Raw genomic sequence first — 8931 nt, forward strand, 5'->3', positions numbered from 1 at the left:
TGGTTGCGGGCCCCCGAGAGAGATGAGACGCACCCGGACCATTACAAAACCTCTCATGTATAAAAAGTTAATAGAAAAAAAATAAGAAGAAGACGAAGAAAAAGAGAATATTTCTGTAAACAATGAATTATGTAATCTTATTGATGAAATTCAACATCCTTAAAATAATTATTACTATAAAAAAACTAAAAAAAAAAGTCTAGAAATTAGATTTTTAAACCATATCCACTATATCAATACCCAATTTAATAGTCAAATAAAAGTTAGAAAAACATAGTAGGAATTAACAAAGATCAAATAATTTACATAATATCCATAATAAAATTTGATTGAAAATTCTCAAAATTTCAAAGGAATTAAATTTTCAGTTTTGTGATGAATAATTGAGTGAATGTAAATTTATTTAACTGTAATATATATATTCTCACACCTCAAAAACATTAAAACTATCATAAATATTGAATAATTAGAATTAAGTACACAAACAAAAGAGATCCATGTACGAATTGGGGTGGTATATCGTACCGAAAATTTATATCATATTTCATACCTAAAATTAAAATATAAGAAAATATTATATCGACACTCATACCGAAAATCATGGTATACCGATTTCATACCTATCATAACGAAATTTATGATATACTGAAATTTTGGTACGATATCGCTATATAATATTTTATATCAAAAAAAATTTTATACTTTAAAATTTTATAGTTTATAAATATTATATATTTTTCAGTATACCGGTATATATAAAAAAATTCAAATTTCATATCGTTATTGTACCGAAAAATTCGGTATTTTTTTAATCATAACAAACCGAAATATTCGGTATACCGAAAATTCGATATTTTTGGTATGATAACTTGGATATACCAAAAATTAAATATTTTATCCACCCCCATCGACGATCATGGTGCACGAGGCTATATACTGGAAGAGTGGAGAGATTTTCAGATCTTAATAATGGTGGAGAAAAAAAAAAGGGGGGGGGGGTGACTAAACACGTCAATACATTCATGGAACAAATTGAAAATGGAAAACATAAAACAATGAAGAAAAGAAGACGAAAAGGATAGTAAAAGGGTGGTTAAGGGGTTTTCAAATATTGAGAGGGGTAATTTGGTACATATGCATGACATAGGGAGTTGAAACAAATTAATACTCCATGTCAGGTATTGGAAACATAATTATTATGACACGGGTACTGGACACAAAGTTCAGTTTTGATTTAGAAATTTTAGAGCAATTTACCGATTAAAACTGAACTTTGTGTCCAGTACCCGTGTCATAATAATTATGTTTCCAATACCTGACATGGAGTATTAATTTGTTTCAACTCCCTATGTCATGATTTAGGAATTTTAGAGCAATTTACCGATTAAATAAGAAGTTTCGAAAGAATCCATGTCTTTTTGCTATTTTCTACCATAATTCATAGTCAAATCCACAATCCATCAAATTAAAAAATGAACCGTACCAAGAAATTGATAGAAGAAACACGAACACAGAGTGATCAGAGCGCAGCACGAACAAACCTTGAATGCCACCAAATTCTGCTACTACAATAACTAGAGCCTCTCCCAGCCCATCGAGATATTTACGCCGCTACAGACCAAAGGCGGGTTGACATTCTATCCTTCAAATCCAGATTTTCTGTTTAAACATCTACAATATAAATTATTTAAACTAAATATATTCAATTGTAAAAGGTAAAACTATAATGATAATTCACTTTAAGGAAGGTGGTATAAGAAAATAATTATAGATATTTAATATTAATTTATTTAACAACATTGACTTGTAACATTGTCATAACTCAATGGAATATTTTCTCTTAATAATTGAAGCCAAGACATAAATTTTTATGACACGACTACATTAATATTTACATGACTCAACTATAGAAACGAGTATATAGATATATACCAAATTTTAAGTGAAACACTTGTACTAGAAAATTTAAATTAATGGAACTGTTAGAACTAATTTGAATTTTCCAAATCAAGTTTCACAACTCATGTCATTATAACAAAAATATAATCTAAATTTAATATACCATTATTTGAATTCCATATGTCAATTGATAGTAAAATTTTGGGATAATTGCATACACTATCTTTGTGAAATACCGAGATTGCTAGAACTCTATATGCAAAAAGAATGATTTATTAGCCCTCTTTAAATTTAAGCACATACATTCCTATGTTTTCAAATTTTGATCGAACAACCCCTTGTTCGTACGTATTTTTTCAGGCTTATGTATGTTCAAAATTTAAAGCACAAGGAGTTAATTGTCACATAAGTTTTTAAGGATATCTTGATTTCAGATGAGTATTGTATGAAATTTTAATAGATGCGTAAAATTAATCAACTTAAAAAATGGATATCATTTTACATTAATATAGGCCCAAATAAAAACATTATCTTGTACAGAAAGAGGAAAATGATATGGCCCAAAAAATCAAATTCGAGTTAAAATGAATGGGCCCAAAAACTTAACCCTAGAGTGAATCCAGTTTATAAATGTGTGTGATCCGCCTTTTCGTTTCTTTCAAAGTGGAAGCGGTAGCCGCTCTTCTTTCTTTTATGTTTCTCTTTTCGACAACCAATATAATGATTTTCAGACTGAGAAATATTGATTTCATCTTGGATTTTGATTTTTTTTTTCGGATTTCCGAAACGAATCAATGTCACCTTGGAGGAATACTTTTTCTTGTTTACATTTTTTTGTTTTTGTCGGATTTTGTTTTTGTTTTTGTTTTTTTTTTCGGTTTGTCGATACAATATCAGTGTATTTAGTGGAAACAAAGCTGTAATGTTTTTGAGTTTTTGGATTTTTTCGGTTTTCTTAAGCACTTATAAGGTTAATTGACATAGATCTACAAAGGAAAAACAAATTAGATAGAATTTTCAGTTAACTGTTTTTAGTTGCTTTTATGTGTTGGTTTTCAGTTAGCATAATCACATCACTTTAATATTTATATAGGCATAATTGCTGATTTCGAACCCGGAAACATTTTTTTAATGATTTGTGTCTATACTTATGGGATCCAGTTTATTTTGGGTCTTCTCATGGGCAGCTTACGGAAGCTGAATTTATATTGTACATGCGTGCACTGAAAGCTCGGATCCAGCTTTTTTTTATTTGGAATCCGAGATAATTTGGTTGTAAATTTTCGTTTTTTTGCATAAAGATGTTGATTTTTACTTTTTAAGATGTATGTTTTTGTTGTGGATCATTCAAGTTTTGATTTTTAATATCAGTTTCCTGTTCGTGATAATCAAAGTCGTCAGAATTGGCCAAGGAATTCCATTGTTAGCATTCATCTGTTGGTCAAATTTTTGGACAATGGATTTTCGTTTTGTGCCTTTTTCGTTTTTGGGGACTTCTTTTGTTGCCTAACTTTTCTTTCTCGTGGATTTTTACAGATTCTTCTTCATATTTTTTCTTTCACCTACAAAGCCTCTGATTCCAGATGTTAGTCAGGTGTCTGCCATTTTACATGGTAGATGCTGTTACATATCTGGAAAATCAAAGATAGAGAAGAGGGACAATGGATGAGTTTCTCATCTGTTAGTCTGAATTCTCTTGGAGGTGTCCATCGTTGCCTGATAATTTGTCCTCGTATTATTTGAGCTACATCTGGGCTCCATATTACCAGTAATGTCTAACTATCAGTAGCTTAAAAATTGTTCGTTGTTTGTCTTTGCTCAATCATCAAATTTGTTTGATAACGAAAGTAATTGCTCTGTTTCTCTCGATGATTGTCACAAAATTGAGGCGATCTCTATTAAATGTTCGTACAACTCAAGTGACTACAGAATTGTCGTAAACTAAGCCCTCTCTTTGTTGAGATCTATTTAAGTTTTCCGAAGATTTGTGGGTGTTCTCATATCCTATCGCCTTGTGTAGCAGGTTCTGCTGTTATCACTTGGGATTGGCCATGTGAAATACATTTTTTCCTTTTGTTTTTTTTTTCCTTCCAAATTTTGAAGTAATTTATATGATTATTTCCTCGATATTTTTTTCTTGATGTTGCTGTATTTCTGATCAAAATTGGTGGTCTATGAAGAAATTTTTGAAAAAATAACCATCTTTCGGGACTGAATTGCTTTTTGTGCCTTGCTGATATTCTGCAATTCTGAGGCACTTTATTTCATTTTTATCCATTGAAATCTTCTGTTTCCAACTTATTGATGGTATAGTGCCTTCAAACTTTTTTAGCAGCACTTTAACATAGGATATATTTACTACCATGTTAGGGCCAACTAATCATTCATATCTCTTATTGTGCTTACCGCGAGAAGTGAGTATCAATGTTGGCTCATATGATGGACACAAAATTGAGGTGAGCTTTATCCAATGTTCATATGACTCAATTGATTTGAAAACCATCATAAAATAAGCCGCCTATTTGTTGAGTTTTCCGAAGATTGGTGTGTGTTCTCATATTCCATTGCCATGTGTAGCAGGTTCTGCTGTTATCTATTTGGCTTGCCATGAGAAATACATTTTGTTCTTTTTCACCCCATTTTTATGAGTAATTTGTCAATCACTTGTGTCTTTCGGGACTGAATTGCTTGTTTTTTGCGATGAAATTTTTACTGTTTACAAAAAAGCCTTGAATGAGAGAATAGTGCTTATATACGGTCTAGTGCTGTTAAACTTTTTGAGCAGCACTTAACATAATCATAAGCTATATTTACAACCTGGTTAGAGCCAAGTTGTCTTTCAAGTCTCTTGGTATACTCACTCAAGAGAAGAGGCTATCGATGTTTGGCTTATATATTAAGTGATCAGAAAATCTACGAAAATTAAGCCCTCTCTTTTTTGAGTTTTCCTTAGCTTGTGGCGTATATCCTATCACCTAGTGTAGCATGTTCTGCTTTTATCTACTTGGGTAGCCATGTAAATACATTTTTATTCTTTTTTGTCAATTATTTATGAGTATTTTCTCAATCTCTTGTGTTTTTCTGGATATTGTTTGGTGGTTGGTGGTTGGTGGCCGGTGACGAAATTTTTGAATAATAGCACCATCTTTCGGGACTGAAAGGCTTTTTGGGCCTTGCTGATATTCTGCAATTCTGAGGCCAATTATTGTTTTCCTAATATTGTGGGTCTTCGAGAGAAGATTATATCGATGTTGTCTTATATGATGCACTAGTGTTTGAGTCATTGGTCATTACTTTGATTTTTATGCAATTTTATTTGTTTAGATAGATTTAGATTAGATTCACCAGACATAGGCAGGTGTCTACCGCTGTCCTGGTTTCATAGACTGTTGAATGTCTGGCATAGAAATACAGTATTCATCGTTGCTCGATAATCAAAATATCAATGATCTATTGAGCTCCATCTGAACACCACAATTTAGTTTGTCATAATCATATCATATTACTCTGAAGTAGATGGATACCATTGATGTGAAATTGAAGCATGTTGTCTCTTTGTATAGGGTTGGGTAGCATTTGCTAGAACTTTTTCAAGAAAGCTTAATTTATCTCGAACTAATTAGACTGGTGGATCTTTGCTTGGTCATGATCAGAGTTATAAAATCGTAACGACCGAATTACGCGTAAGGACCTCTCTGATGATGGATGACAGGATGAGAGTTCTATCCGTAATTTATTTTGACTTAAAAAATCATTGTTTTTCTCGACGATGAACACAAATTGAGGTGAGCTTAATCCAGTGTTCGCATGACTCAAGTGATTCAAAAATCGTCGTAAAATAAGCCCTCTCTCTTTGTTGAGATCTCATTGAGTTTTCCAAAGATTGGCGGGCGTTCTCATATCCTATCGCCTTGAGTAGCAGGTTATGCTGTTATCTCTTGGGATTGGCCATGTGAAATACATATTTGATTTTCTCTTTATATCTTTAAAGTAACTCATTAATATTGCATAGTCTCGTTTAGAATCTAATCAAAGCATAACGAATGAAACACGACAGGTCCAGGTCTGCTTTGACGATGGAAAACTTGCTCTATCATCTCATGTTTTTGCTGACAGAAGAAGTATTTGGCGTTTCAAGAAAAATCCTAAAATTATGTGACAAATTCTTGAATCTACGGTCGTGCTAGCTATCACTCGGGGTTCACATGTTTGATTTTTCTATCTATACGTTGTTTGTTGTATTTTTTATTTTAAACAGGCATATGCCTATTATTCAATATCTCGAATTATGTCTTTTATTTTATTTTCTCATTTCAAAATGAAAATCAATTTTCCTTGCCTGCTATATCTTAGATTAAACCCTTTTGCGTAATTATGTATCGTTGTTTATATTATTGTATAATTAGAGAAAATTCTATATATAAAGTGAAGCCAATTGCTATTGAATTTTTTAAGTCAAGCTAAATTAATGTTTATGATTGAGAATATTTTTCATTTTGAATATTTATTTTGGTTTAAGATGCTCCGTTGTTGTATTTGTTATTTATTAGTTATAAGTTTTGAAAGTTTAATTTAAGATATTAAAGAAATAATATCATTAGCAATATATTGTAACAAATGAAAGTATTATTTGTAGATTTGTTGGATTATAAAAAAAAAACAGATAAAACAAGCAATTCTCGTGATTATGAAAATACTAATAAACAACTCAAATTAAGTTTTTTTTTTATTTTTGTTTAAATTTTTTACATTATTTTAATCAAACCAATTTCATGACATAATAAATTTTTTTCTTCTTATGGTTATACCATATCTAATTTGTGGATGTTCTTGCAACTTAAAATATTTAATAATTAAAATTTTGAAATAGAGTAAATATCTAATCTATTTAATTAGATTCAAAATCCTTTCAAAAAAATTTTTTGAGAAGAAAAAGTAAGATTCAATATAATAACCCCATAAATAAAGCGATCCCATTTTAAAACTCAAGTATATAAAAAAAATGGTATATTAGTCTTATGAAAATATGAAATCATTGGATGAGGGTAATTTTGTAAAAGAACACAATAAATGTAAAAAATGGAGTGTGATTGATTATAAATTTTTAAATATCATCTACCTTTGTCCAAATGTCTAATATTAATATTTTTAATTTCTAAATTAATTATCTAAAATATTAATTACTCGACAAATTATAATTAAAGATCTTTAATATAAAAATCAATAAAATAAAATATTAATTGTTAATTCTACTTTCATCTTAACGTTATTTTTAATTTTTCAAAACAAGTTATGCGTGGTTTTAACATTCTAAATTTTTATATCTCATAATTTTAACTTTTAAATTTTAAGTTAAAAAATTAATTTTCTAATTAAACATAATATTTTATGAAAAATATATAACTACTTCGTAAATTTTTATTTTAAAGTAAAATATTATTTATCATAGTTAACATATATATATATATATATATATATATATATATATATATATATGTATATATATATATATATATTTTAATATTCATCAAAATAAAAAAAACAAAATAAATATAAATTAGTTTTAGTATTTAGTTTTTAACAGTATAATATTATATATATAGTTTATATTAAAATTTTATATTATAAAAACTTTATCTTTAATCACTAGAGGATACATTTTAATTTTGTTTAAATATATAAAAATAGATTTAATATTAAAAATATTTTATTTTTCCCTAAACTTTAATAATATTTTTTAAATTAAAATTTTTACATCTCTGTATTTTTTTTTAATATTTTTGTGAAAAAATTTTGACTCATATTTTTTTTATATCTATATTAACACTTGGATATAATATAAATAATACAAAATTTTAATATTAAAATATATATATATATATATATTTATATATGGTATAAGAGATTGTGATATATTTTTTTAAAAAAAATTAGTTGCTAACATATAAAAGTTTGTATTTGAGTTTGTTACGATAAGCTAAAATTTATTACAAAATAAGTGATATTATAAAGAAAATATTGCCCATTATAAATTAATTAATAATAGTACTGAAGCATGTAAAAGATTATAACAAAAATAAAAATATTTTATTGGTATAGATATAATTTTTTTTAAAATTTATAATTTTTTTCTCAATATATTTTAAATTATTTCTCATATTAATTTTTTTTTGTTTTAATTAACAGGAATATTTGTCATATAATATATTTAAGAATTAAATATTCATTCACATGTACTTCTCGTAACCTCCCCTATTTTTAATTTTTTTTTTGAAAGTTCCGTTTTCTTTGTAATAAATTGGTCCACATTTTGTAGGTTGTCTTCTCAAATATAGGATTTTTATTGGTAAGAAAAATAAAAGAGTGATTTATTCTAAAAAAAGAGGGCAATAGAGTCAAATCAGGTGCAAAAAAAAAACCAAAAGACCATAAATATCTGCACTGGAGCTCATGCAATTACAACATGGATTGGAAGGGTGTCGTGAGCAAAATTTTAAAAAAGTCAAGGACATATTAACTTATTAAATATTTATAAGGGGTTTTGTGGCAATTATGATTTTCAATTTTCATGCAATATTAAAATGATAAATTATTCTATGTAATTTGATTTTAATATATTATCATCTGGAAACACCATCTGGAAGCACCATCTTTCATAAGATTTTTTTCATGAGATTCACATGTGAGTTTCGCAAGTCGGTAATAAGATTAATTCAGTGGCAATCTGAACTCCTTCAGGCTCGATCGAGTCCCTTCTATCATGTACTTTTTTCTTCTTTTAGTTGCATTCCGGTGATTCTTGATCGAATTCTCCTCAATCAAAAATCCCAAACATATATTAATTATTCTATTAATATGTAATTTGATTTTAATATATATCTGTTCATTTACGTAAAATCTTGGAAAAAACATAATTTGTACACCACAGATACAAATATACAGACTAAAGAGTAAATTTATGAGATTTGTTGAATTAGATACAAAAGATTTGTTGAATTTTGAATGTGGTGATCGAGTTTTAATGAGAGCAAC

General features: G+C 28.2%; 2 non-coding genes across 2 annotated transcripts; both read left to right on the forward strand.

Annotated features, from left to right (window-relative positions):
- The first annotated feature begins 4067 nt into the window (after positions 1 to 4067).
- On the forward strand, positions 4068 to 4157 carry LOC140869861 (small nucleolar RNA SNORD96 family). Its single transcript, XR_012146852.1, has one exon. It is a non-coding gene; the product is annotated as a small nucleolar RNA SNORD96 family (small nucleolar RNA).
- Positions 4158 to 5009: 852 nt separating this feature from the next.
- On the forward strand, positions 5010 to 5100 carry LOC140869860 (small nucleolar RNA SNORD96 family). Its single transcript, XR_012146851.1, has one exon. It is a non-coding gene; the product is annotated as a small nucleolar RNA SNORD96 family (small nucleolar RNA).
- The last annotated feature ends 3831 nt before the right edge of the window (positions 5101 to 8931 follow it).

This window comes from Henckelia pumila, chromosome 4 (assembly GCF_033568475.1).
Source record: "Henckelia pumila isolate YLH828 chromosome 4, ASM3356847v2, whole genome shotgun sequence".
In the NCBI taxonomy this organism is placed as follows: domain Eukaryota; kingdom Viridiplantae; phylum Streptophyta; class Magnoliopsida; order Lamiales; family Gesneriaceae; genus Henckelia; species Henckelia pumila.